The sequence below is a fragment of the Equus przewalskii genome, chromosome 1 (genome assembly GCF_037783145.1).
Source record: "Equus przewalskii isolate Varuska chromosome 1, EquPr2, whole genome shotgun sequence".
Taxonomy (NCBI): domain Eukaryota; kingdom Metazoa; phylum Chordata; class Mammalia; order Perissodactyla; family Equidae; genus Equus; species Equus przewalskii.
The window spans coordinates 159,672,410-159,697,568 of NC_091831.1; the positions used below are offsets into that span (position 1 = coordinate 159,672,410).

The 25,159-nt window shown below is 36.4% G+C and overlaps 1 long non-coding RNA gene across 1 annotated transcript; it reads right to left on the reverse strand.

Annotated features, from left to right (window-relative positions):
* Nucleotides 1-1,544: 1,544 nt before the first annotated feature.
* On the reverse strand, nt 1,545-5,858 carry LOC139084258 (uncharacterized). The gene is made up of 3 exons (XR_011541658.1): nt 5,552-5,858; nt 3,998-4,089; nt 1,545-2,847 (listed from the first exon to the last, which is right to left on the reverse strand). It is a non-coding gene; the product is annotated as an uncharacterized lncRNA (long non-coding RNA).
* Nucleotides 5,859-25,159: the final 19,301 nt, after the last annotated feature.

The following is a 25,159-nucleotide window of genomic DNA, read 5'->3' on the forward strand; positions in this document are numbered from 1 at the left end:
CTAATAAATATGTTTTATTTGAGTTGTGAAATAAATGTAAATATATTCAATATATATAACAAAATATATTCAAGAATTGAATAAAAATGTGTTGTTAATAAGCGAGCAGAAATAAAAATTCACCAGAGAAATGAAAACTATGAAAAAGAGATAAATGGAAATCTTAGAACTGAAGAGTGTGATAACTGAAAATTTCATTGGATGGGCTCAAGAGCAGATTGAAGATGGAAGAAGAAAAGGTACCTAAATGACTAAAGGAACTGATAGATTCAGAGAGCTGAATAACACTCAGCAACAAAAGTAAACTACTGAGTCATCCATCAAAAAGGATGAATCTTTAAAACACGATTTGGAAAGGAAGAAGCTAGACACAAAAGAGTACCTACCATATCAATTCGTATATAAGAAATTCTAGGAAAAATGCAAATCTAATCCATGTTGGCAAAAATCACATTGGTGGTTGCCAGGGATGGAAAGTGGGTATTGACTACAGTGGGTCATAAGGAAACTTGATCTCTATATAAAAATAAATAAATGATCTATTTGATACATTTGCCAAAACACTTTATGTTACACTTGAAATGTGACGTATTATTTCATGTCACTTATATCCAATAAAATTTATTTAAAAAATAAGATGGATAAAAAGTGTTTTTTCATGATAACCTGGAACACTTCTTTTAACTCAATAGTTAAGTAATTCTTCCGTTTTAATTTGGAATAAAAAGTAAAAGAAGGAGAAGCAGAAGTTGGGGGAAGATAACAAGAGGTGGTATGTAGTGATTGAAGTTCAGCATCTTAAATTACAGGGCATTACATCTCAAGTCCTCCATTTACTGTGATCTTGAACAAGTTTCTGATCCTCTTTCTCCCCTCTGTAAAATGAGAGAGAGGGGAAGATTGAAATAATCTCTCACAAGGTTCACCTTTCCCACACAAGGATGATTAAGTAAGATTATATATATGAATTTCATAGAACATGCTAGCAGTTCAGTGAATTTTAGATAGTATTTTTATTATTAACCACAGTGGCATTTCAAGTGAGACTAGGTTCTCTAAATAAACTTGTGGGAGGTGATCAATGCTGTATGGTGGGTCCAGGATTTTTTCTTTTAGTTGGGTAGTGTGAGGGGCCGGAGGTGAGAGTAGAGAAAAAAATAATAATTTTTTCCTAATCTCACAGAGTGGCTAGTGACCTGGAATGACAGGAAATGACATCTCGTCATATAAGTGATCAACTAGTAGCTCAGCGGAAGACAAGGAACGCTGAATAGAATGGAAATATTCTTTTATCCTAATGGAATGTGGGTACCTAGATCACAACCAGAAACCTAAGATAACCAGAAATAAAGAGTAGACTTTAAAGGAAAGTGTTTGAAAACATGAACTGAGAGGGAAAGGAGACAGAAAAGAATGCGTAGGTTCCAGTATTACCATGAAACATGTGTGTAAGAATACATATGCATCCCCTTAAAGAATATAGAGCTATATTTGCATTTTAACTTAAAATAGCTTTTCTTCATTTGGAAAAGAAAACGTAGGTATTGTTTATTTTTTTTAATGTCAGTCTAAATCTGGGAATAAGTTTACATAGTCCAAAAATTTCTCCAGAATAACTAAACAACTTTTTATCACGGGAAAAAGTCTGTCTTGAACACATCTAGTGGCTCAGCTTAGTCTGCGCCAGTATGAGCAGGATGTGATCTGACAATTTGTCCCACTGCTTCCCCACCAAATGTATTTCTTGTTCTGAGACAACTGCATTGCCCGTTACCAACAATTCTAGGTGGAGCTTTACACAAAACTGAACAAGACTGAGCCTCAGCCTTGGAGCAGGAGATATTTTCCTGGAGACAGAGGTGCCGAGATGACTCTTCTCAGCATATTAAGGGAACTGATGGGCTTTGTCTTCCTTGGTAGGGACAGTGGGTGATAGTGAGGCTGAAAATAGTCTAGGACTGGGAGAGATGGCAGAGAGGAGCATATGGATGAAGAACGGCCAACTGTAACAAAAATTCCAGGAAAATAACAAGGAAGGGAAAAGAAGCAGATTTTGACATCACCCTGACTGAAGAATTAACTTCTGCCCTAAAACTTTTTGACAACTCCCTTACAGGTCAGCTCAGAGGATCAATCTTATTATTTCTTCTGTCTACAGGATCCACCACATCCAGAGGTCACTGAATGTCAACCACCTATATCTAGGCAGGAGGGTGAGATTGAAGAACTAGATGATTCATATGATACCTGGGTTACATATTATGTATTATATTGGTACAAAAGATCTCCCGGCAGGGAGACAATTATCCTAATTTCTCAGCACATCGATGCAGAATCCAATTCAACACAGGGTCAATATTCTGTAAATTTCCAGAAAGCATCTAAAACTTTTAGGCTCATCCCATCGCCATCACAGCCAGATGATTCTCAACATATTTCTGTTGTCTCAGAGAGCCCACTGCTAAAAGAGAAATATGTTAGAAGGGCGTTACAAGAAGTCCAAACCTCAACCTGATACAAATGCCTATTCCCATATTCTCAGGGAATTTTCACAAAACTTACCTAGACATTTGTTAGCAGTTAATGGTTAAGGTGCATAACATAAGATCTAGAAAGGAATTTGTCGAATTCATTCTAGGAAGCACTTCCTCACAGCTGGCTCAGAGACCACGTAAGACCATGTGTAAAAGCCATGTTCCTCAGATATCATCGTATTTCTATTTCTTCCCATGAAGTATGCCATGAAAAATACAACAGATGAAGGACAGCATTTCAAAATTATACTTGGTTGTTCCAGAATTTTTACCTGCTCAACTCAGCCTTTTGGGGAGGATAGTATGGAAGTCACTAGGAAAAAATAAGCACATAAAATAGAGGTTTATATACTGGGATGCCTAAAGCCTGACTGAAGAAATGCAGCCTCAGCTGAGATTGTAGACTGGAGTCTATTGGACCATTAGAATAGTAGCCCATTCTGAAACAGACACATTTTCCTATCACCTTGGCTACATTTCACTCTAGCCCTTGACAACTCAAGTTTGACTCAGCTGCCCTTTGAGTCTCATGCGCTCTGCAGCTGGGTCTGTTGATTGGGGTCCCCCTACAGTCACATGTCCATCGTAAGCTTTGGTTAACCACAACTGAGAAAGGTTGTATGTAATGAGGCCCTGCTACAGATGCTAAGGTCTGAAGTTGATCTTACAGCTACCTGACTAGTCCATGGAAGTCCCAGCAATGAGACTGCAGATTCTAAACCACAGTATTCCTTTATTCAGTCACCTACTTCCCAACTATTTTGATCAAGTCCATAGGACTAGTATCTTGACTCTGATGAGTCATTTTCCTTGCCTTGGGAATTCTCTAGAAGTCTCTCCTAGGAATCATCTGCTGTGGGTGCTGAGTGGGTCTTATCTCATGTGGCTGCAGGCCTGATCCAGTGCCTGTTGCTTAACCTCCTTTCCTCTTAACCCTATGCCCTTGGCTAAGGATTTGACAACTTGTCAGACTCAAAAATGGAATGCATGTAGCATCAACTCTTTCCTGGTTGTTTTCTATTTATGGACAGTTTGGACACTCCTCCCCTGAAATTTTATCTGCCTGACCTCTAAATAGGATTGCCATGCTTGTTGAACACTTACTCTCATTGCTTTAGTCACTCACTTCTTTGTTCATGAAAAAAAGTGATGCCCTATATAAAAGCCTTCAGTTGCTTCTCATTGCTTTAAGGAAAATGTCTATGTCCAAGTTCCCTCATATGTATTACAAAATGCTTCTTCTCATAATCTTTGGATAAAGATCAAGGTGAATAATAATGTGGAAGATGTTCCCTGGCTATCCATAATATCCATAATCCATCTTCAAAACCCATTTTTAAAGGTGCCAAAGAGAACTCATCTGGACCAGAATAAACTACAATTATCTAATTCCTCAACCTTGTAATGTTTCTTTGGATTCTTCCTTATTGAGTCCAAGTTTACTCCCATGATTCACAACCTACCTGAAGCCACCGAATCAGTAATGATACACTTAGGAGCTTGCCTCTTCCTCCATCAGCAAAGACTGAACAAAGACTGCTGTTTCTATAATACCCTTAAAAATAAAATATAAAATCAGTCCAACTTTTTTTAAAAAATGGCTTAGAAACCAATAGAAGTCAAAACACAACCAGCAGAAGGTTGAACAGTGCCCTCCTTCTCTGACTGAATAGGAAGGAGATATTTCAATTATGAACCGAGATTTATGATGATAATATGTTTTGCAAGGCTCCCTATGGTTCAGAGAGAATACTGCATTACTGATATCAACATTTTAACTTTAGATGCAATAGAAGATGTACAGAGTTGCAATTCTTCCTGGGATATGTAAAGCCTGAAAGATTGTTGCTTCCATCCTAACATGTAAAACTAGGCAAACAGCAAAATCATAAATTTAACCTATCAGGGACATGAGGTCACAGGGCAAACAAATAGGCTGGACCCCAATGAGGAAGAGGCTTCTCCAAGGAGAGACAGGCATACGGACCAGCATATTTAGCAGAGCATGGGTAAAAGAGGAGCTGGCCGCCATACAAATAAGAAAGAGAAATCAGCTAAAAGATAGAGTAAGGGCTCTCATGACAATATAGAACACCTGGGAGTCACAGACACAAAAGGATTTTGCATTTACTAGTAGGGCTGTTTTCACAAACCTCCACCCTGTGCTCACAAAAATGACTGTGGACAGAGTGGGTGACAGAGTGAGCCCCACCAGCAGTACAGGCCTGAAAGACCTAATCACCTATGATTGCAGGAAGCACAAATCCAGACACCTTGCCTAAATCAGTCTCTAACATGCAGGAAAAGCCTGTAATTTTGGGGTATGGAGATAAAGAGAGACAACAAATTTTGTCACACACACACAAACACCCTACCCAGGGCACAGTTAAGATTTGTTGCAGCAGAGAGGAGTCAAGAAAATGGCCTCTATCTTTGTGTAAGGGACAGGAAACCATTCTGAGCTGAAGATCCTATAACAATATTGTTATAATTCTGCTACCAATGAGAGAGAGGCAGAAAATTCTCTCACACAAGACCCACAGAGAAACGTGGCAGTGTTTGATCTCCAAGGTGAGGAGAGACATGAATACTGAGAAAATCCTAAATCTGAGCTCCAGACACATGGTTCAGTCTAAGACTGAAGCTGGACCAAGACAACAGAGAAGTTCACCTACCCATGCACTGAGCCTAGACAGCACTAAACAAATAACAGCCAACTATTGTTGAGTGTGAAACATGAACAAATAGAAAGAGAGAGATCCTCTCTATGCTGCAGGAATGCAAGCACGGCTTAAAGGATAGCATGGAGCTAGAAGTCCGGGGTGGAGTACTCCAAAAGATAGAGATTCCTTTTCAACATAACTATAATAGCATTAATAATTTGTACAAATTAAGAGTAATTGGAGAAATTAGATTTTCAGCATCTCCTGAAGCAACAAGATTGTTCAGGGAAACTTTGATACCTAATTTAAGGGAGCTTTATTGGAGAATCCTCTATTTCCAGGTCTTCCACTTACCTCTTTCTATTCCTAGAGATGACCTGACTGGACACCACTGTCAGAGCCGTATTCGGTGAGTGAACCAACATTCTCATTTGTGTTACATTATCTTCACTCAATCCTTTATCTCCATAGAGTTTTTCCTTAAAAGATGTTTATTCATATACTTTTATTCACTAGGTATAATTCCACAAGCTTGGTCAAAAGGGATGTTCTTATTAATATTTTTATGAGTCCAAGATTTGTCATAGATGTTAAGTCCAGGGGCCTCTGAAAAAGTCCATCACAAGTTGGCGGAAGGAGGAGGATCACTCTGGTTCTCCTCAAATTTCCTGTAGACTCTCTAGAAATAAAATGTAAATTCTGAAAATGATCCAATAATGCCTCTTCCTTGTCTCAACAGTGGTGAGTGGCCAAAAAGATGATGTGGTGCGAAGTGCTCCAATCCTGAAATGTCTAGGAGAGAGAAACAGCTGTCATCAATTACAGTCATACAGATGGGGCTTTGAACTATCCCTTTTGGTACAAGAAGGAAGCAGAGAAAGACTCTACTCTTCTAATAGAGATCTGTTCAAATATGGATAGAAAACGGGAGAGAAGACTCACAGTACTGTTGACTAAGAGGTTCACCATGTCTCCTTGCATATCTCAGCCACCCAACCAGGAGAAGCAGCCTCGTACTTCTGTGCAGCAAACACACAGAGCTCTCAGGCCCCTGAAGCCTCGAGCAGGGGCTCCAGTCGTGTGTTGCGTTGCCCTCTACCAGCTTTTGGGTTAGAACAGCTTGTCATAATGTGCTTGTTTCCAACTTGAAATGAATGCAGAAATCTAATCATTGTAATTATAAAAATTTCAGTTTTCAAAAAGCTCAAGATGAACTACTACAATTTGTACCAACTCCAATGTATTCCACAGGAGAAGTAGCGGTGTTTTAAGCAGATATGTAAACTGTAAAGATAACTTCACTGGGATATTTGAGGTTCTCTCACTGAAATCCTACACCTTCCACAACGTACCAAGGAGGCATAAAACTGTTCTGGGTGACAATTTGGTGGCCTCAGGGGGAAAAAAAGATAACTGTTATAAAATCAACATATGTTCATTATGAACACTTTGAAAAGATAACAAAAACTAAAATCATTCAAACTCTCACCACTCAAAGATAACTATTTACTATGAGTATTTTCATTCTGTGTGTCTTAAGTTCATGCCCTCATGCCTTAACTCATGTCAATTTAACATATAAAATATACCTTTCTTGTAACATGTGTGTCAATTTTCCCCTGTAAAGTCAATCTTCAGAGTATAGATGCTCAGTTACAAAAGGTACAATTCAAGTAGCAACCAGAGGAACTCCTGAAAAGCTTTTTTGCATTGCAACCGTTCTACATTCAACAAACATTTACTGGCTGTCTACTCTGTGCCAGACAATATTTCTGGTGCTAAAGGTTGATTAGGATGAACGGAAAGGGATGGAAACATTTAATCCTGTTCTGCCTCTCTCCTCTGATGGATGTCTGCTCACCAGAAATAACTGGGAAAGTTTCTGATGACAGTGTCCACCTGGATCCAATGACACTATTCAAGACTTTTGAGATTTTGACGAAACATACCACCAATTCTTTGATACCTCTTAGGTCTGTTTATACATCAGCAACAGCATGAACTGTCTCAGTTTTTCCCAATGTCTCTTCAGGAAAGGAAAATAATAACTATTCTAAACAAACCCTTCAAATTAGAGAAAAAAAAGCTCACTAACTCCTTTTTAAACAAATAAAAAGTAATTACTATTTTTAAAGGAGGGCTACGAGTAGTGAAAATACTTTTAACAAAAATTATTATTGGATTTTTGAATAGATAATAAATACAAGTTATAAAATAAAAATTATACAAACGGATATATAGTGAACAGTAATATTCCCTCTAGCTTTTATCCCTCCTATCCCCAGAAGCCCAGCAAAACCACTGTTAAAATTAAATTTTCTCTTGAGTTATTGGTCTTTCTATTGTTGAGTTTAAGAGTTCTGAATATATTCTGGATACTTTACCCTTAACAGATATTTGATTTGCAAGTGGTTTCTCCCATTCTTTGGGTTGTCCTTTTCATTTTCTTGATAGTATCTTTTGAAGCAGAAGAGTTTTTAGTTTTGATAATGTCTAATTTATTTATTTTTTCTTTAGTTCCTTAGGCTTTGATGTCATATTTGTGACCTAATCCAAGGTCACAAAGAAGTAAATTTGTGTTTTCTTCTAAGAATTTTAGTTAGTACATTGAGGTCATTGATCCATTTCAAGTTAATTTTTTAATATAGTGGGAGGCAGAGACACAACCTTATTCTTCTACATATGGATAACAAGACATTTTGTGTCCCCACTCAAAAGAAAGCTAAGTAGCTATGCTAATCTCAGATAAAGTAACTTTTAAACCAGGAATTCTTACTAGAGATGCAGAGCAACACTTCAAAATGATTAAGTGCATAATCTACCAGGAAGATAGAACAATTCTATTTTCATATACACCTAATAGCATAGCTTCAAAACATATCAAATGTAAACCAGTTGAGTTAATCAGTAGAATTAAACTAGTAGAATTTGTTGATTTAAAAAATCAATAAGCAAATAGATAACCATAGTTGCAGGCGTTAATACACATCTCTCAGTAGGAACACAGAGAAAATATAACCAACACAATCAATATTCTTTACCTAATTTGCATATATAGAAGACTTTACCACTAGACAACAAGATACATGTTCTTTTCAAATTCACATGAAATATTCATTAAAGTTGACTCTTTTTTAGATCTTAAAGCAAACTTTAATCAATTTCAAAGGATTTCAATCATTCACAGTATAGTCTGATCACAGGATATAAAGTGAGAATTCAATAAGAAAAAGAGAAACTTCATTCCAGTACCTTGCTAGATATAATAGCCATTTTTTAATGTTTTGCCACAGAAAAGACATCAGAGGTTTAGGGTAGGGAAGATGTTCCAGTCTCTAATTAGGGCGGTGTAACATCCTCCTTATGAACTGTACTTCCTGTTTGTGGGTGGAAACTTCTAATAGCCCCAGAAACTCCTCACTCAGCCATTCAGAGAAGGGCTGGTCTCTGGGCTTGAGTGAGAAGAAGCAAAATTTCAACCAGGAGAAGACTTTCTATCATGCTCTGCCCTGGCCTGCTGTGGGCATTCATGGCCTCCTTCAGCTTCGGTACATGTGGCACATGGGGTCTCAGCTTCTTAGAGCTCAAGGACAGGACTATGCAAGTTGTAACCGGTGGGCGTATTAAGAGGGAAGAGAGGTGGAGAAAGGAAGCACTATATGATTATTTTCTTTATCTTTGTGTCATAAATGAATCTATTCCTCAAGGCCCAACTGAGACATTTCAGAGAATGAACCCTGTCTTCTTTTTCTACAGGATCCAGCATGGCTCAGAAAGTAACCCAAACTCAGACCATAATGACAAGGAAGGAAGGAGAATCAGTGACCATGGACTGCAAGTATGAACTTGGTTGGAGCAATTATTATTATGCTTTGTACTGGTACAAGCAGCTTCCCAGTGGAGAGATGGTTTTCCTTATTTATCAGGATTCTTCCAAGCCAAGTGCAAAACAGGGTCACTTCTCCGTGAACTTTCAAAGCTCAAAAAACTTCATCAGTCTCACCATCTCTCCTTTGAAACTGGCAGACTCAGCAACATACTTCTGTGCTCTTTGGGATCCCACAGTAATAGAAATGACAGTGGAAGATAATCAAAAACCTTAGAGCTCCATAAAGGCAGCCACCTGCTCAGAGGCTTACGAAAACCCATGAACCACAGACAGGAAGGAGGCAAGCACTGTGCAAGCACAACTGAGACCTTCTAATGTAAACTCTCCTATAAAAATTGTTCCCATGTCTGATCTCAGTGTGTGAAACCACATTCTTCCCTGAGATTCCCAGGTATTATGTTTGTATCTTGGGTTAAAATAAACCACAAAGTGCTTTTCAACTTCTTCATCAACAGCTAGATTAAAAGAACCCATTTATTTCAGGAAAATCAGGAGTGGTTTTCTAATTATCATCTTGAATGGCTGGATTCTCACATCTGAAATAGCACTAAAACCATTCATTTTCTCTTCTAATATCAGGCTGATTTTAATAGTTCTTTCAAATATAATAATTCACTTTATTAAATTATATATTTCATATACACAAATTTTATAAATACATAAATTTATTTTTATGTATTTTAATACATAAACATATGGCTCTTACTGTAGTCAAATAGATAAGAAGGCAACTGATCTTTTGGAAGAGCTACATGACCAAAAGCAGCTTTGACTAAAACAATGATCATTAGAGATTCAGAGAAATTCCTCAGCTCTTAAGAAACCCGAGCAGAGAATGGGTTGAGAAAGCTATCCCCCAAGGAAGGCATAGCCCTTAATATGTGGCTAGAGAAGATAATGGAAGAAGAATATTCCAGAGGACTGAGCCAGAGAATGTGAAAAACAATGAACAAGAGGGCTCCTTGCATGAAGCACAGTCAGAGTCTCATGACAATGGGGTAAGGAAGGCCAAAACAAATGCCTCCTGGGATTGTAGACCAGATTCAAAGGAACACTGTGTGTCTGTCTTCATTCTCTTTTGCAAGAGAACCTTGTACGGCTGACTTAATTCTGCAACTGCTCCATAATTGCATATTGAGTGTGTGAAGAAGGCAGTTTACTTGTTTTTGTTTCTTTTTTTGGTTGTTTTCTCCTTGTTTTTTCTTCATAGATCTTTAGACCAAGAGGAGCCACGTCAAGACCAGAGGAAGCCTATGGGAGATCAATCAGAAATCCTGCCTTTGATCAGAAGAAGTCACTGTAAGAGTATCATAAGTTGTTTCCCTCGGAGAAGGAGTACCTGTCTCAGGCACGGGGTGAAGAGACAAAATGAAATTACAAGTCCACAGATTGACTATGGATTGTTCATCATTATCCAGTTCCCCTCCCCTTTCAGCAACCCAGAAGATTTGTATGCCTTCTGAAGATTGTATGGCCATATGACTTGCCTTGACCAAAGAAATGTGAGTAGAAATGGCATGTGTCTTTTCATGATGGAAGCATTTAATTGCCCAGCTTAACTTTCAATCTCTGCTTTCTAGGACTATGGTGATCATTGAGTTATGTGCTGATATGGAGGTTCAAATGTTACTCCTCACTTGAGGTATAGCTGACCTTGAGAATCACCTTGATTCAAAATGAACTATGTATATGCAAGAAATAAACAACCGTTTCTTTAAGCCACTGAGATTTTGGAGTTGATTATCGCTTGTTATGGTAGCATAGCTTATCAAAATATGAATAGTGCACCAAACTTATGTAAATACAGAACAAAAAAGAGGAAATGTTGTACAAGGACAGTATAATCTTAATATTAAACCTGAAAAGAAATTTTTTTAAATTATAGAATGACCTCAGTGAACATAAGTTCAAAACTTGTAAACAAAATAGAGCAAAAAGAATTAGCAGTTTATATAAAACAATAATATATCACAACCAAGTTGGGTTTATGTAACGTTTATTTAACATTTTAAATCAATCAAAATAACAGTACACATTAATAAAAAATTCATTTCATCATCTCAATAGTTACACAGAAGTATTTGATGTACAAAAAACATTCACTCATGATAAAGAAATAAATTCCTAGAAAATTAGGAATAAAACAAATACTTCCTCATTCTGGTAAAGTGTATGCTACAAAAACATAAAGCAAGCACCAAACTTCGTGGTGAAATGTTAAATTCCTTCTTTCAAGGAAGCCAAATAGCACTATTTCTGTTAAACGGTGTACTGGAGGTCCTAGCCAGTATAAAAAGGAAAGAAAAAGAAATAAAAGTTTTAATAAGCAGAAATCAAGGAATATAAATAACATTAATCACAGACATGATTGTGATGCAGACAATCCACAATAATCTACAAATATATTACATTATGTAAGCAGTTTAGCAATATGATATTCAAAATTACATTTTATATGCAAGCAACTACAAATTAGAAATGAAACTTTTAAAAATACTCAAAATAGGATGACTACAAAATACTTATGAGCAGATATTTAAAAAAAATTTATAAGACCTCATCACAAAAATATATTAAACATAAATTTTTAAAAAATGAAGATGTAAATAAGTGTGAGAATACATCATGTTTGTTAATTTAAAGGGTGCATAACGCAAAAATGTCAGTTCTCACATTTGGTAAATAAATTTAATGAAATCTCCATCAGTCTCAACAATGTGTGTGTGTGTATGTGTGTGTGTGTGTGTGTGTGTGCGCACGCGTGTATAGAAAACCAATTCTAAAATATATGAAAAAATAGTCAAGAATATTCTAGACACTCTGAAAGAAGAAGAGCAAAGAAGAGGACTTCCTCTACCTAATATTAAGCCTATGAAATTAAAACTGTGGTATGAGTGGAAGAGTAGACAACTAGACACAGATCTACAGCTAAAAGTGTCCCATTTGCTTCTCATATCCATCTTTCCATCTTTCTCCTGCCTCAGGAGGCTCATCTGAATGGACCACATGAATATAGCTCCTCTCCCTTTTGGATTCTAGTGAATTTCTGCCAATAGGAGACCCCTGAAGAAATCTGAAAGAAGTAACAGAGTGTGCTCAGGGTACTTATCCCTTGTTCTCTTCCTGAGGGATCTTTTTGAGTAGGTTGCATCATTTGTTCAAAGACTACATGTAGATCCTTTCAAGCTGACTCTCTACATGACCATCTCCTTTCAGGTTTTGATATGCCCTACTTCCTGTATACACTTTGGACCTACAGATAATAAGAGCTCCATTGGCCTACAGCTAATGAGACTGGAATGCAGAAGCTTCCTGGGTATCTTATAGAAGAGGAAGTCTGAAAATTCAGGGAAATGGGAATGTTGAAATGGAATTTATAAGTGTAATTTGATCATATGCTTGCTAACCATTCTCTCTAGGAATCCTACAGGACACTCCCTTCACCAAGGTATCAAGAAATTTATTGTTGAGTAAGTCACCAGAATCCAATGTTACTTGGAGGCAATTTCCGTAAGGTGAGATGATGGGGACAGGAATGGGCACAAAAGGAGCATATTGCCATATACAGTTGCTTTCCTGATTTCAGTTGGCATAATGGGATCTTGGAGTGATAGACGGGGGTGTTTAATAGACAGAGATAAGGTATTTGATATTATCAAATTGAATCATAGAGAAAGAGTATTAATCAGAGTGTTTTAACCTTAAGAGATCTTTGGAGAAAGCTAACTAATTATAGAGCACCTAGAAATGAAAGAAAGGGGTAACTTATTAAGGTCCCTCTTTACATCTTCTAGATTTGCTGGAGGGTTGGAAACTTAACTTGAGTTACTACAGTGTGGATCCATACCCTCCTTATTCAGTTCCTAGAACTAAGCTAATTGAGATACCTAGAACCTCTCAACTGAGAAGAAGAGCAAGTCCATCTGGAAAAGACACAAGACAATGTCAAGTGTTGCAAAGACATGGAGCAATTGCAACTCTTATAGGCTTATTATGTTGTGGCTAGGAATATCAAATTGTGCCCCCTGTTTTAACATTTTTTATAATGTTAAACATACGGCTACCATACGATGTAACAATTGATCTCTTAGGTCTTTACTTAAAAGAAATAAAAAATATGTTCACAGAAATATTTTTGCTCAAATATTCACAGCAGCTTTTTTCATAATAGCCCAGAACTGGAAATAACCCAAATGTCGATCAACAGGTGAATTGAATGCTACTCAGTAATAAACAGAAATGAAATACTTATACACACAGTAACATGGATGCATTCTCAAAACATACTGATAAAAAAATTCAGGTGAACAGAGTTTTCATTGTTTGTTTGCATTTATTTGAAACTCTAGAAAAGACAGATGTAATTTACATTAAGAGAAAGCAGATCAGTGGTTGCCAGGGTTCCAGAGTTAGGGAAGATTGACTGGTAAGGGGCACCAAGGAATGATTTGGGGTGAAATAATTGTTTTATATCTTCATTTAGACAATAGTTCCATGAGTCTAGATTTCAAAACTCACTATATTTCAAAACACTTAAAATGGGCTCATGGTACTTCATTTATTTTATTCCTCAATAATATTGATTTAAAAGCAAATGAAACAATAAAAACAGTGAGATATTGCTACACACCCACCAGAAAGTCTAAACTTAAAAAGAAAGATAATACTAGGTAGTGGGGAGAATAATTCACTGACACTCTCACAAACTACAAACAAGTTTGCAAACTGATAATGATACTTAGGAAAACTGCTTACTGCTAACTTCTCAATTTGAAGGTATCCATACTTAATGACTTAGTAAGAATAGACATATAGATCAATGGAATAGAATTGAGCATCCAAAAATAAACCCATACACTTATGATTAATTGATTTTCGACAAGGGGAAAGAACAGTGTTTTCAACAACTGTGGATCCACATATGAAAGAATGAAGTTGTACTTTCTTTATGCTATACAAAAAAATTAACTCACAGTGAATCAAAGACCTAACTACAAGATCTAAAGCTATAAAACTCTTAAAAGAAACATCGGAGTACATCTTTGTGACTTTGAGTTAGACAAGGCCTTCTTACATATGACACCAAAAGCACAAATAAGAAGGATAAAATAGATAAATTAGACTTCACCAAAATGGAAACTTCTGTGCTTCAAAGAATACAATCAAGAAAGTGAAAAGTCAGCCCACAAAATGGAAAAACTATTTTCAAATCATGTGTCTAATAAATGACTTATATCTGAACATATAAAGAATACTTGAAACTCAACATTAAAAAGTCAAAATTCAATTTTAGGTGAGTCAAATATTTGAATAGATATTTTTTCAAAGAATATATGTAAATGGCCAATAAGTACATGAAAAGATGCTCAACACCAGTAGCTATCAAGGAAATACTAATCAAAACCAAAGGAAAATACTACTTCACAGCTACTAAAGTGGCTTATCAAAAAGACGGAAGATAAATATTGGGGAAAATATAAAGAAATGGAAGCTTGTGATGCTTTTTGAATACGTAAAATGGTGCAGCCACTTTGGAAAGTGGTCTGGAAGTTCCTCAAACCATTAAATATAGAGTTATCATATGATCCAGCAATTCTACACCTAGTTATATATCTAAAAGAAATGAAAACATATGTCCATGCAAAGACTTATCCATGAATGTTCATAGCCCAAAAGTGGAAATAACCCAAATGCCAATCAACTGATGCACTGACTAATGAAATATGGTGTATCCATATAATGGAATACTATTGGGCAACAAAAAGTAATGAAGTACTGACACATGCAACAATATGGATGAAACTGGAAAACCTTATGGTAAATGAAAAAAGTATTCCTAAGAGGTCACATATTGTATATTCCATTTATGTGAAACGTCCAAAATAAGAAAAACTATAGAGATTACTATGGTCTGAATGTTTGTGTTCCCCCCAAATTCATTAAGTTGAATCTTAATCCCCACCAGTGATGATATTAAAAGGTAGGGCCTTTGGGATTAATGACCCTATAAAAGAGAGTCTAAATAGATCCCTTGCACCTTCCACCATTTGAAGACACAGCAAGAAGTTATCATCTGTAAACCCAAAGGTGGGCCCTTACTAGAGATCAAATCTGCCAGTGCTGATCTTGGACTTTCCAGACTCCAGAACTGTGAGAGGTAAATTTCTATTGTTTATAAGCTACCCAGTCTGTGGTAATTTGTTATAGCAAACCGAGTGCACTAAGAGACAAACTAGATTAGTGGTTACCTAGAAGGAGTTTCATGTGGGGAAATTGTGAGTGACTACTAATGGTACAGGTTCCTTTTGGGCATCACGAAATGTTTTAAAGTTGACTGTGGTGATGGTTGCACAGCTCTATGAATAGACTCAAAACGATTTAATTGTGTGCTTTACATGGGTGAATTGTACTGTGTATGAATTATATCTCAATGAAGCAGTTATATAAAAACAAACAAATAAAACCAAAAAGTACCACAATATTTATTATTCTCTGGACTCAGTCTGGATTCTCCATGCCATCTAAATGTCGCAGTAATGAACACTAGATAAACAGTTGTAATGTTGGTCTGACTTTTGCATTACGTAACTAGAGGACATAATAACTCTTACTTTTTGTATTTCTTACAGGAATCTCAGTATTTCTTTCATTTATATATTTACACCAGTCTTGGATTATTATTGCTACTTTATAATCTGTCAATAATAGATGCACACTAAATACTTGTTAAATCAATCATGACTGAGTGATGGCCATGCCACAGACTGCCATATTCTCATAACCAGGCTTTCTCTGTTCTAGATTTGTCAATTTTTTTGAGGATGAGGAGTGAGAGTTGGTGTGCTATCTATTTTTATCTATTATCTATTTATTATTATTTATCTATTTTTTAATTTTGTATATAGGTCTACTCTTTCATTTACCTTCACTGCTGGATACTTTTGTTAAATTTGTTTTCTAGAAAATCAGAAGCTTTTATGCAGAATAATTGGTGAGAGTCATTCCATATAACTTCTCCCAGTAAATATTAATTAATACATTCACCCAACAGATTATCATTAAGTGCCTAGTCTGTGCCAAATTCTATGCTAAACAATGAATAATATGAGCTTTAGGAACTGCCTTCAAACATGGGAGGTACAAGATACTAAGGAAAATAAAAGGAATTTTATTGAGGGAGATTTTAGAAGTGTTTCTGTGAGAAAAACATCACAGAAATTGTTCTAAAATTCCCAAGTGACTGAACATAATTCAATCTTTAATCTTAGAGTACTGTGTAGTGAGCCTTGCCACTAGAGGGAGGTAGCAAATTTGAGACATTTACCTTGAAACCTGAAACACAACCCTTGAAAGATTGCTGATGACTTGGTTCCTGGTTCTAAGTAAAGGAGTTCATAAGTACAGTCACAAGAGGGGCTGTTAAAGCGGCAAACTGAAGTTCCTTACAGGGTGAGGGGGAGATTATCATTGTGCAAAGGACTTACTTTCATCCCTTTCTTCAGTGTGTACCTCATAATCTCACACTGAGGGTATGCACAGCTTCAAGGACATAAGTAAGCCCTTTCCCAAATGCAGAACAAAGAGCTGACCCCTCATGGGAAGAAAAGAGAGAGGTGATTAATAGTTTAATTTTAAATGGCCAAATATTTGCTCCTATAGAGGAGTAATCAGTTTAGTTATTGTAGAAGAAAAGGATGAGTAATTTTGATTTTATTCTATACCATCTTGTTAATAATAATCGCTTTTGAGAATAACCAAAGAAATTACTTTATGTTTATTTCCACCTGTCTTGCAAAATGGCTTCATTTCATTTCCCTCTCCAAATTTTCTCTTCCCAACTCTTCCTTCTCCCTTTATCTCATTTGTGTCCTCAGTGGATGCCACCCTTAGGCATGGGCATGAGGTGAGACAATATGTGTTAAATAGGATCTCAGGTGGAATAGGAATAAATACCATCCAAGTCCTTGGTTCCTGAAACAAGACCAGAGGCAGTCAATAATATCCATCTAGAAGATGCTTAAGACATCATTCCAGGAGCCAATGTGGAATACCTGAATAGCGGGAAACTTGGCCTTTAGATTGGATTTTAATTTTATCTTTTCCCATCATACTAAGCACAGCAATACTATATAACAATTAAGTTATTTTTGTCCTATGTGTTGCAAATATTTTCTTCCACAGTGTCATTGGATTTTTAACTTAGTTTATGATCATTTTTCTAATCAGAAGATAGTTTCTAATTTTTGAAGTTAAGTTACATATTACTGCTCCTGAGACTTACTTGCTCTGGCTGGGAATATGGACAGGAATTCTCTTCTTCCCCTTAAAACCCATAGCTCAAGAAAGTTTTCCTCAATTAAAGAACATTTAATATGAACTCAGTGTAGCATCAGAACATCAATTAGTGGTGGGTTTTGCCTTGAACCACAAATGAGGAACGGGTAATCTCCTTGTGGATGATTTGACTCATTCAGACATAGACTATTTGAACCTTGAAAATGATCTCAGTGCAAACCTCCTGAATTAGGGCTAGACGTTGGGAAAATATTCTTACCCTCTTTTTAAATTTACGTTTAATCTTGGGGTTGTGACAAGACCCAACCAAGAGACTGCTTGGTCTTTAGCAGATGTGTGACTGGGGATCACGTAAACCAAGAGCTTCCTGGTGTGGGGGTGTGATAGTGGCTGCCGTGTTGTTGCTGGGGACCTCCCCCAACAGAGGATCAGACACAGATCCCGAACTCTGAGGCTTGGAACCCTAGACTGCACTTGAACTATGAGATCAGTGACAGGAATAGCAATTCTCCTGGCTTTTGGTAAGTGATCTGGGTCTAAGAAATGATGATTTTCGTGGCTAAAGACAAAAGGCAGGTATCTGTTGCTTCTACTTCTCCCACTGTACTTCACCAAACTACTGGAAAGAATTTGCATCTCTGTGTTTCTATGTGTCCATGTGTTTCTCTAGAGAGTCTGAGCATCACTGTGAGAGGCTAATGGTATCCACTACTCACAGAAGTCACCGTGAGACTCACAACTTTCAGGCTGTAAAGAGTTTTGTGTTCACTGAGCCCAAGAATCATGGAAGACAGCAATTTATCTTTGGCCTTGTGGTTCTGGATAGCTCAAGAATAAATACCGGTAATATTTTTCTTGTCCAGTGCAACACACATGAAAATACTCAAGTGTGGGCTATGACTAGAAAGACGAGTTCTGGAAGTGCTTGTGAACCTGACCTTAGATGCACCCAGATTTGACAATCCAGAGCTAATCTATTGCTTCTCAATCCCTCAGGTATTATTGGTGATGCTAAGACCACACAGCCAAATGCAATGGATTGTACTGAAGAAGAAACTGTGCACCTGCCCTGTAACCACTCCACAATCAGTGGAAATGAGTATATATATTGGTATCGACAGATTCCCCACCAGGGTCCAGAGTATGTGATTTATGGTCTAAAAAGCAATGTGACCAATGGAATGGCCTCTTTGACCATCACAACAGACAGAAAGTCCAGTATCCTGATCCTGCCCCAGGTCACCCTGAGAGACACTGCTGTGTACTACTGCATCGTGAGAGAGGCACATTGGGACAGATGGGGCTGCACCTGTGCAAGATCTCCCTGGTGGGGGAAGGGAAGCAGCAGCAGGCATCCAAAAATGACACTGCCTCAGAATGAGCAGAAGCCCAAGAGAAGAAGAAGAAAAGTAAAGGAGGAAAAAAGGAAAAGGAGTAAAGATAAGATCATGAGGAAATCAAGGAGGAATGAAAGTAACAAAGAGGATGAGGAGGAAAGGCTTACATTATTGAAGAGACTGAGAAGCTTGGGAGAAAACTAAGAATCACAATTGAAATCCTGCAATAAAGGGGAAAAGAAATGAGAATTTGCCATGGCTCTTTGTTTTAATCAAATGTTACTTTCTTTGTAGGTCTCACTAAAAAAGGTGAGAACAACCATTTGGTTGTCCCAAAGACTTTCTCCCTTTGGACCCAGAGAAGTGCCCAGGCTCTGGATATGGCATCACATTACTCCTTTCAACTTCTCAAAAATGGAAATGAATTTTAGAAACTGATTCATTTGTCCTTGAGAAAAATTTGGTATTTTCTTTTTTGCTTATCTGTAGCATGTACATTTGAGATATAGAAGATTTGGCGAAAGAAGTAAAAACGGTACAGATATGTGGATGTTAATTTCACTTTTTATTTTATTTTGTAATATTTTTATTATTACACAAAAATACACAAATCCTTTCTCACTGTAAAAGACTCAATATATTATATAAGTATGTGGAGTAAAATCTGAAAGCCCAAAACTGACTCTCCACATCTCTGTTCCATTTCCTCTTCGAGTCCTGTAGTCACCCATTTTGTCAGATTGGAGTGTGTCCTGCCAATCACTTCCTTTCCACTTACCTGGATACTCATGGAAAGATTTACCCAATGTTCCTACGTAAATTGGAACATATCAGGTGTATTTTTCTGAAAAATTATTTTTTTATTTAAAAATATATTTTTGAGATGTGCTTATACACACACAAACATGAACTTTATGGTATGCTTGTATAATAATTTAATTAACTTGCTCACCTATTACTATTTAAATTTTTCGCTTCTCTTAGTAATCATAACCAGAATCATATATCAACATATATACGAATATGTATGTATATATATTTATATTTACATGTATCAACATATACATTTATATATTTTTTAAATATGTTTATTTACTTATGGGTTCTTACAAGTGCAATTGCTGGGTCAAAGGACACACCTATTTTGTATTTTTATAGATATTGAAATGTTGCCTTACAAAATGGCTCTAACAGTCTGCACTGCCACCAGCAGAGTATGGGAAGCCTATTTCCCTGCATCTTTCTTAACACTATTCTCAATCCTTTTTAGATTGTAGAAAACTTGAAAGTGTTTTGTTGTATTTTTATGTGCATTTTCCTGATTACTAGGGCAGTTGAACAACTTGCGCTGTGTGTTGACATTTTAATAGATTGTCTTTTTCTTCTTTATCTGTAAAAATTCTTTTAATAAAATGAATATTGTTTTGCCTGTTATATATATTGCACATAATTCCTCCAAACATATTGTATCTTTTAATTTTCTTTGTTAAGCTGTTATCAGGGATATTTCTATTTTTATATTGTCAAATCTAAGCCTTAAAAGGAAGACTTTCCCCAATCCAAGTTGATAAATCTAAATTCCCACATTTTCTTCTAATTAAAGGCTTTCATTTAGTCAGCCTAAGGGAGGGACATAGGAGCCTTGCTAGGTTTAGATATTTGACAAGGGGAGATAGGACTCTTGATCAAAATGATGGACTCCACAATTCTGCCTTTCACCTGTAAAAGGGATGCTGTACAAGTTGAGTTTAAAAAGTCGGAGTAACAGACTCATTGATTAAAAAAGAAACAGAAAAACTTGGGCCCAACTCCATGGCCTAGCGGTTAAGTTGAGCACACACAGTAGCCGGGGTTCAGTTCCCAGGTATATACCACTCGTTGGTGACCATGCTATGGAGGTGACTCACATACAAAATAGAGGAAGATTGGCAACAGATGTTAGCTCAGGGCAAATCTTCCTCAGCAAAACACAAACAAACCAACAAACCTTACTGCCTGTTATCAGTTAAATCATATCACCCATCCAAACACACACACACAACACACAAATATGTTGCATATGTTGCAGTCCTAACTCCCAGTACTTCAGAATGCGATCTTATTTGAAGATAAGGTCTTTACGGAGGTATTCAAGTTAATAGGTCTTTAGTGTGAGCCCTAATCCAATATGACTTGTCTCTTTATAAAAGGGAAAAATTTGGAGCCAGACACACACACAGGGAGACTACTGTGTGAACATGAAGACAGAGGTCAGAGTAGTGCATCTACAAGCCCAGGAGAAAGGCCTGGAACAGATTGTCCCCTCACAGCCCTCAGAGAGAAGTAATCCCACTGACACCTTCCTTTGGACTTCTAGCCTGCAAAACTGTGAGGCAATTAATTTCTATGTTTTTAGCCACCCAGTTTATGGTACTTTGTTCCAGCAGCCCTAGCAAACTGATACATAGTTCAAATTCTTTCCAAATGGGTGAGATCTAAGACAAGACTCTCCTGCTCCCCGTCACTCAGCTGTGGTGTCTGTCCACACCTCAGCATCCATGATGTTCTTCACTCTCAGAGACACACCCATTCTGTTCCCATTAATCCTTTGCCAAAACTAGAAACTGCTTAGGAAAATGTTCCCCTTAAAGTCATTCCCATATAAACTCAGACTGAGAAAATCCATTGCTAGAAGATCTGCCTCACAAGAAAGACTAAAAGAAGCTCTTCAAGATGGAAGAGAATGATATCATATGATAATGTGAATGCATGTAAAGAAATAAAGAACCCAGGTAAAGGAAATTATACAGCTAAATAGAAAAGGAAGTGTAGGTATATTTTTATTTTATTTTCTTATTGATTTAAAAGAAAATTGTATAAAACAATAAATTTCAAATTGTGTTGTCAGGTTTATAGTCTATAAAGTTTAATATATATAACAATAAAAGAACAAAGAAGTGGACAGGGGATGGAGCTATTTTGGAGAAAAGAAATGACACCAGACGGTAACTCAAATTCACTGAGGGAGCAGTGGAAACGGTAAATATTTAGATTAAGCTAAAAGAATCTATAAATCTGTTTTTCTCCTTTCTCCTCTTCATTTTTAAAAAAGACATATGATTGTTTAAAGGAAAAATTATAACACGCGATTGTTAGGTTTATACCTTATATAGACATAATATATATCACACTAATAACCCAAAGAAGGAGGGAAGAAACAGAGCTATATTAGAGCAAAGTTTCTGTATTTTATTGAAATTAAGTTAGCATTAATCTGAAAGAGATTGTGATAAATTAAGATGTAGGAGCTTCCAGTTTCAGGTTCCCCATGTAAGAAGCTTGGAAGTCATTACTCCATCCTGGCAACAGATAAAAAGCTGACAGAGTGAAAAATCAACAGCTCTTCTTAGATCCATAAGAAAGAGAAGGGAGGACACAGGGCCAACTGCTGTACCCAAGACTAGAAAGACAGACAGGCAAATGCAGGGAGTCACTTTCCTTGCAGCAGAGATTCACAGGCAGAAACCACCACAGAACCAGCGCCAGGTAGGAAAACCTGAACTGCAATTGATGAATTGCTGGAGGCTCAGTGAGGTGAAGCCTGAGAGTTAAAAACTCCAGGGGGGCCCAGTAATGGGGGACCCAGTAATAAGGGGACCCCAAAAATTTGAGAGATACACCTCCAGGAGCTCGACCAGTTTCCCAAAGTAAATTTCAAAATAAAGTCCTCTTCTGCTTCCAGTGAAAGAAGGGGAAAAGGAACAATTTTAAAATAAGCAAGAGCACTTTGCTGTTCTTAACGAGGCCTGGCCTTAGCAGAAAATAGTTAACCAGAGCCTAAACTGCTGGGGTATTATCAGAGCCTACCTGACCTGTGGAAGGGAGGTAACAAACTCCAGCCCATTCTATCCATCCTCTTCTGCCTAAAGGAACAGAAAAAAAATAAATAAAAACACTTTGAAGTTCACAGTCCAGAGGGACATGCTCACTAAACAGACTGAGATGTGATCATCAGACTATAGAATGCTTCCTCTACCCTACACTTTACCTAGTTTTTACTAAAGGTCCATTTACAGCAGTTCCTTTTACCCAGTACATGATGTCCAGCTGTCAAGAAAAAAATTACACAGCATACTAAAAGGCAAAAAACACAATTTGAAGAGACAGAGCAAGCATCAACCAGATATGGCAGGGATGTTGGAATTATCAGACTGGGAAAATAACCCACCTATGATTAATATGCTAAGGGCTCTAATGGATAAAGTAGACAGCATTCAAGAACAGATGGGTAACGTAAGCAGAGAGATGGAAATCCTAACAAAAAGAGAATGTTAGAGAAAACAACACAGTATCAGAAATGAAGAACGCCTTTGGGGGGCTTATTAGTAAATTGGACATAGCTGAGGAAAGAATTTCTGAACTACAGGATATATCAATAAAATCCTTGAAAATTGAAAAGCAAAGAGAAAAAATAGACTGAAAAAAAGAAACTGAATATCCAATAACTGTGTAACAACTACAAAGTTGTTAACATACACACAATGAGAACACCAGAAGTAGAAGAAAGAGAGAAACAGAAGAAATAGCTCTTCAATTGGTGAGGCAAAAAGAAAAGAAAAGGCATCCATATTTGAAAAGAAAAAGAAATTATCATATTGCAAAGAACATAATTGTCTATGTAGCAAATCCTACAGAACATGCAACTTTAGAAAGCTAATATAGCTAATTGATGAGTGTGGTAAAGTGTCAAAATACAGGCTCAAAATACAAAATTGTACTGGGTTTCCATATATTAATAATAAAAAATCAGACTTGAAATTTCTAAAAATATATATGTATATATAAATACACACAGAATTTACAACATCAACAAATATGATATTTAGGGATAAATTTGACAAAAGATGTGCAACATGTACACTGAAAGATACAAAAAAATTCTGAGAGAAATCTCAGACCTAAATAAATAGAGTTATTGTGTTCATGGACTGGAAGTTTCATATTAAGATGGAAACTCTCCAAATTAACCTATAGGTTCAATGTAATCCCAACACAAATCCCAGTTGAAATTTTTGTAGAGATTGACAAAAGGATTCTAAGATACAGATGAAAAACCAAAGTGATTGTATTAGCAAAAAAAATTTCAAAAAGAATAATAAATTTGAGAAACTAACACTACTGATACTATTTTTATGAAGATATACTAATCAAGAAACTACATTGTTAATGTAAAAATAGACAAAAATAACATTGGAACAGAATAAAATGTCCAGAAATAGACCCAAACATACACAACCAGTTGATTTTCAACAAAACACCATAACGATTCAATGAGGAAAGGACAATCTTTTCAACGAATCATGCTTGAACAATTGGATAGCCATATTAAAAAATATGAACCTCAACGCTTATCTTACACCAGGGGAAAAAAAGTAACTCCAAAGGGATCATGGACCTAAATGAGAGGGCAAAAACTATAAACTTCTAGAATAAAACATTGGGGAAAATCTTAGATACCTTGGGTTTGGTAAATATTTGTTAATTATGACACAAAATATACAAGCCAGAATATTTTAAAAATCAGTACAAAGACATCATTTCAAATAGAACTACTATATTATCCAACAATCCCACTTTTGGATATATATTCAAAGGATATATTCAAAGATATCTGCATTCCCATGTTCATTGAAGCACTATTCATGATAACCAAGACATGTAAGCAACCTGAATGTCCATTGACAGATGAATGGATAAAGAAAATGTCATGTTTAAATACAGTGGAATATTATTTAGTCTTAAAGATGAAGTAAATCTTGCCATTTGTGATGACATGGATGACCCTAGAGGACATGATGCTAAGTTAAAAAACCAGACACAGAAGAACAAATACTATATGGTTCCCTCATATGAGAAATCTAAAATAGTCAAACTCTTAGAGGCAGAGGATAGAAGGGTGGTTACTAGGGGCTTGATGAGGGGGAAAAAGGGAGGTCCTGGTCAAAGGCACACAGTCTCATTTATGCAAGATGCATAAGTCCTGGTGATCTACTGTACAGCATAGTGCCTATAGTTAATATTGTATTTTGATATTGTATTTAACTTAAAAATGCAAAGAGAATCTCACAAGGTTGTAATCTATCATAACATTAATAAAAAAAATGCAAAGAGAATATAGCTCTTATGTTGTGTTCCTATCACACAAAATAAATAAATAAAAATTAAATAATAAAGAGAGTAGAAGGACATTACGGAAGTGATGGATATGTTTATGGCATTGATTGCAGTGATGGTTTCACAAGTGTTTATCTCTGAACGCATCAAGTTGCATACATTACATACATACAGCTTTTTGTATGTCAATCATACTTCAATAAAATTGTGTTTTTAAAAATCAATTCACTGGACTTCATATTATTAAAAACATTTACTCTTTAAAAGACACTGTCAGGAAAATAGAAA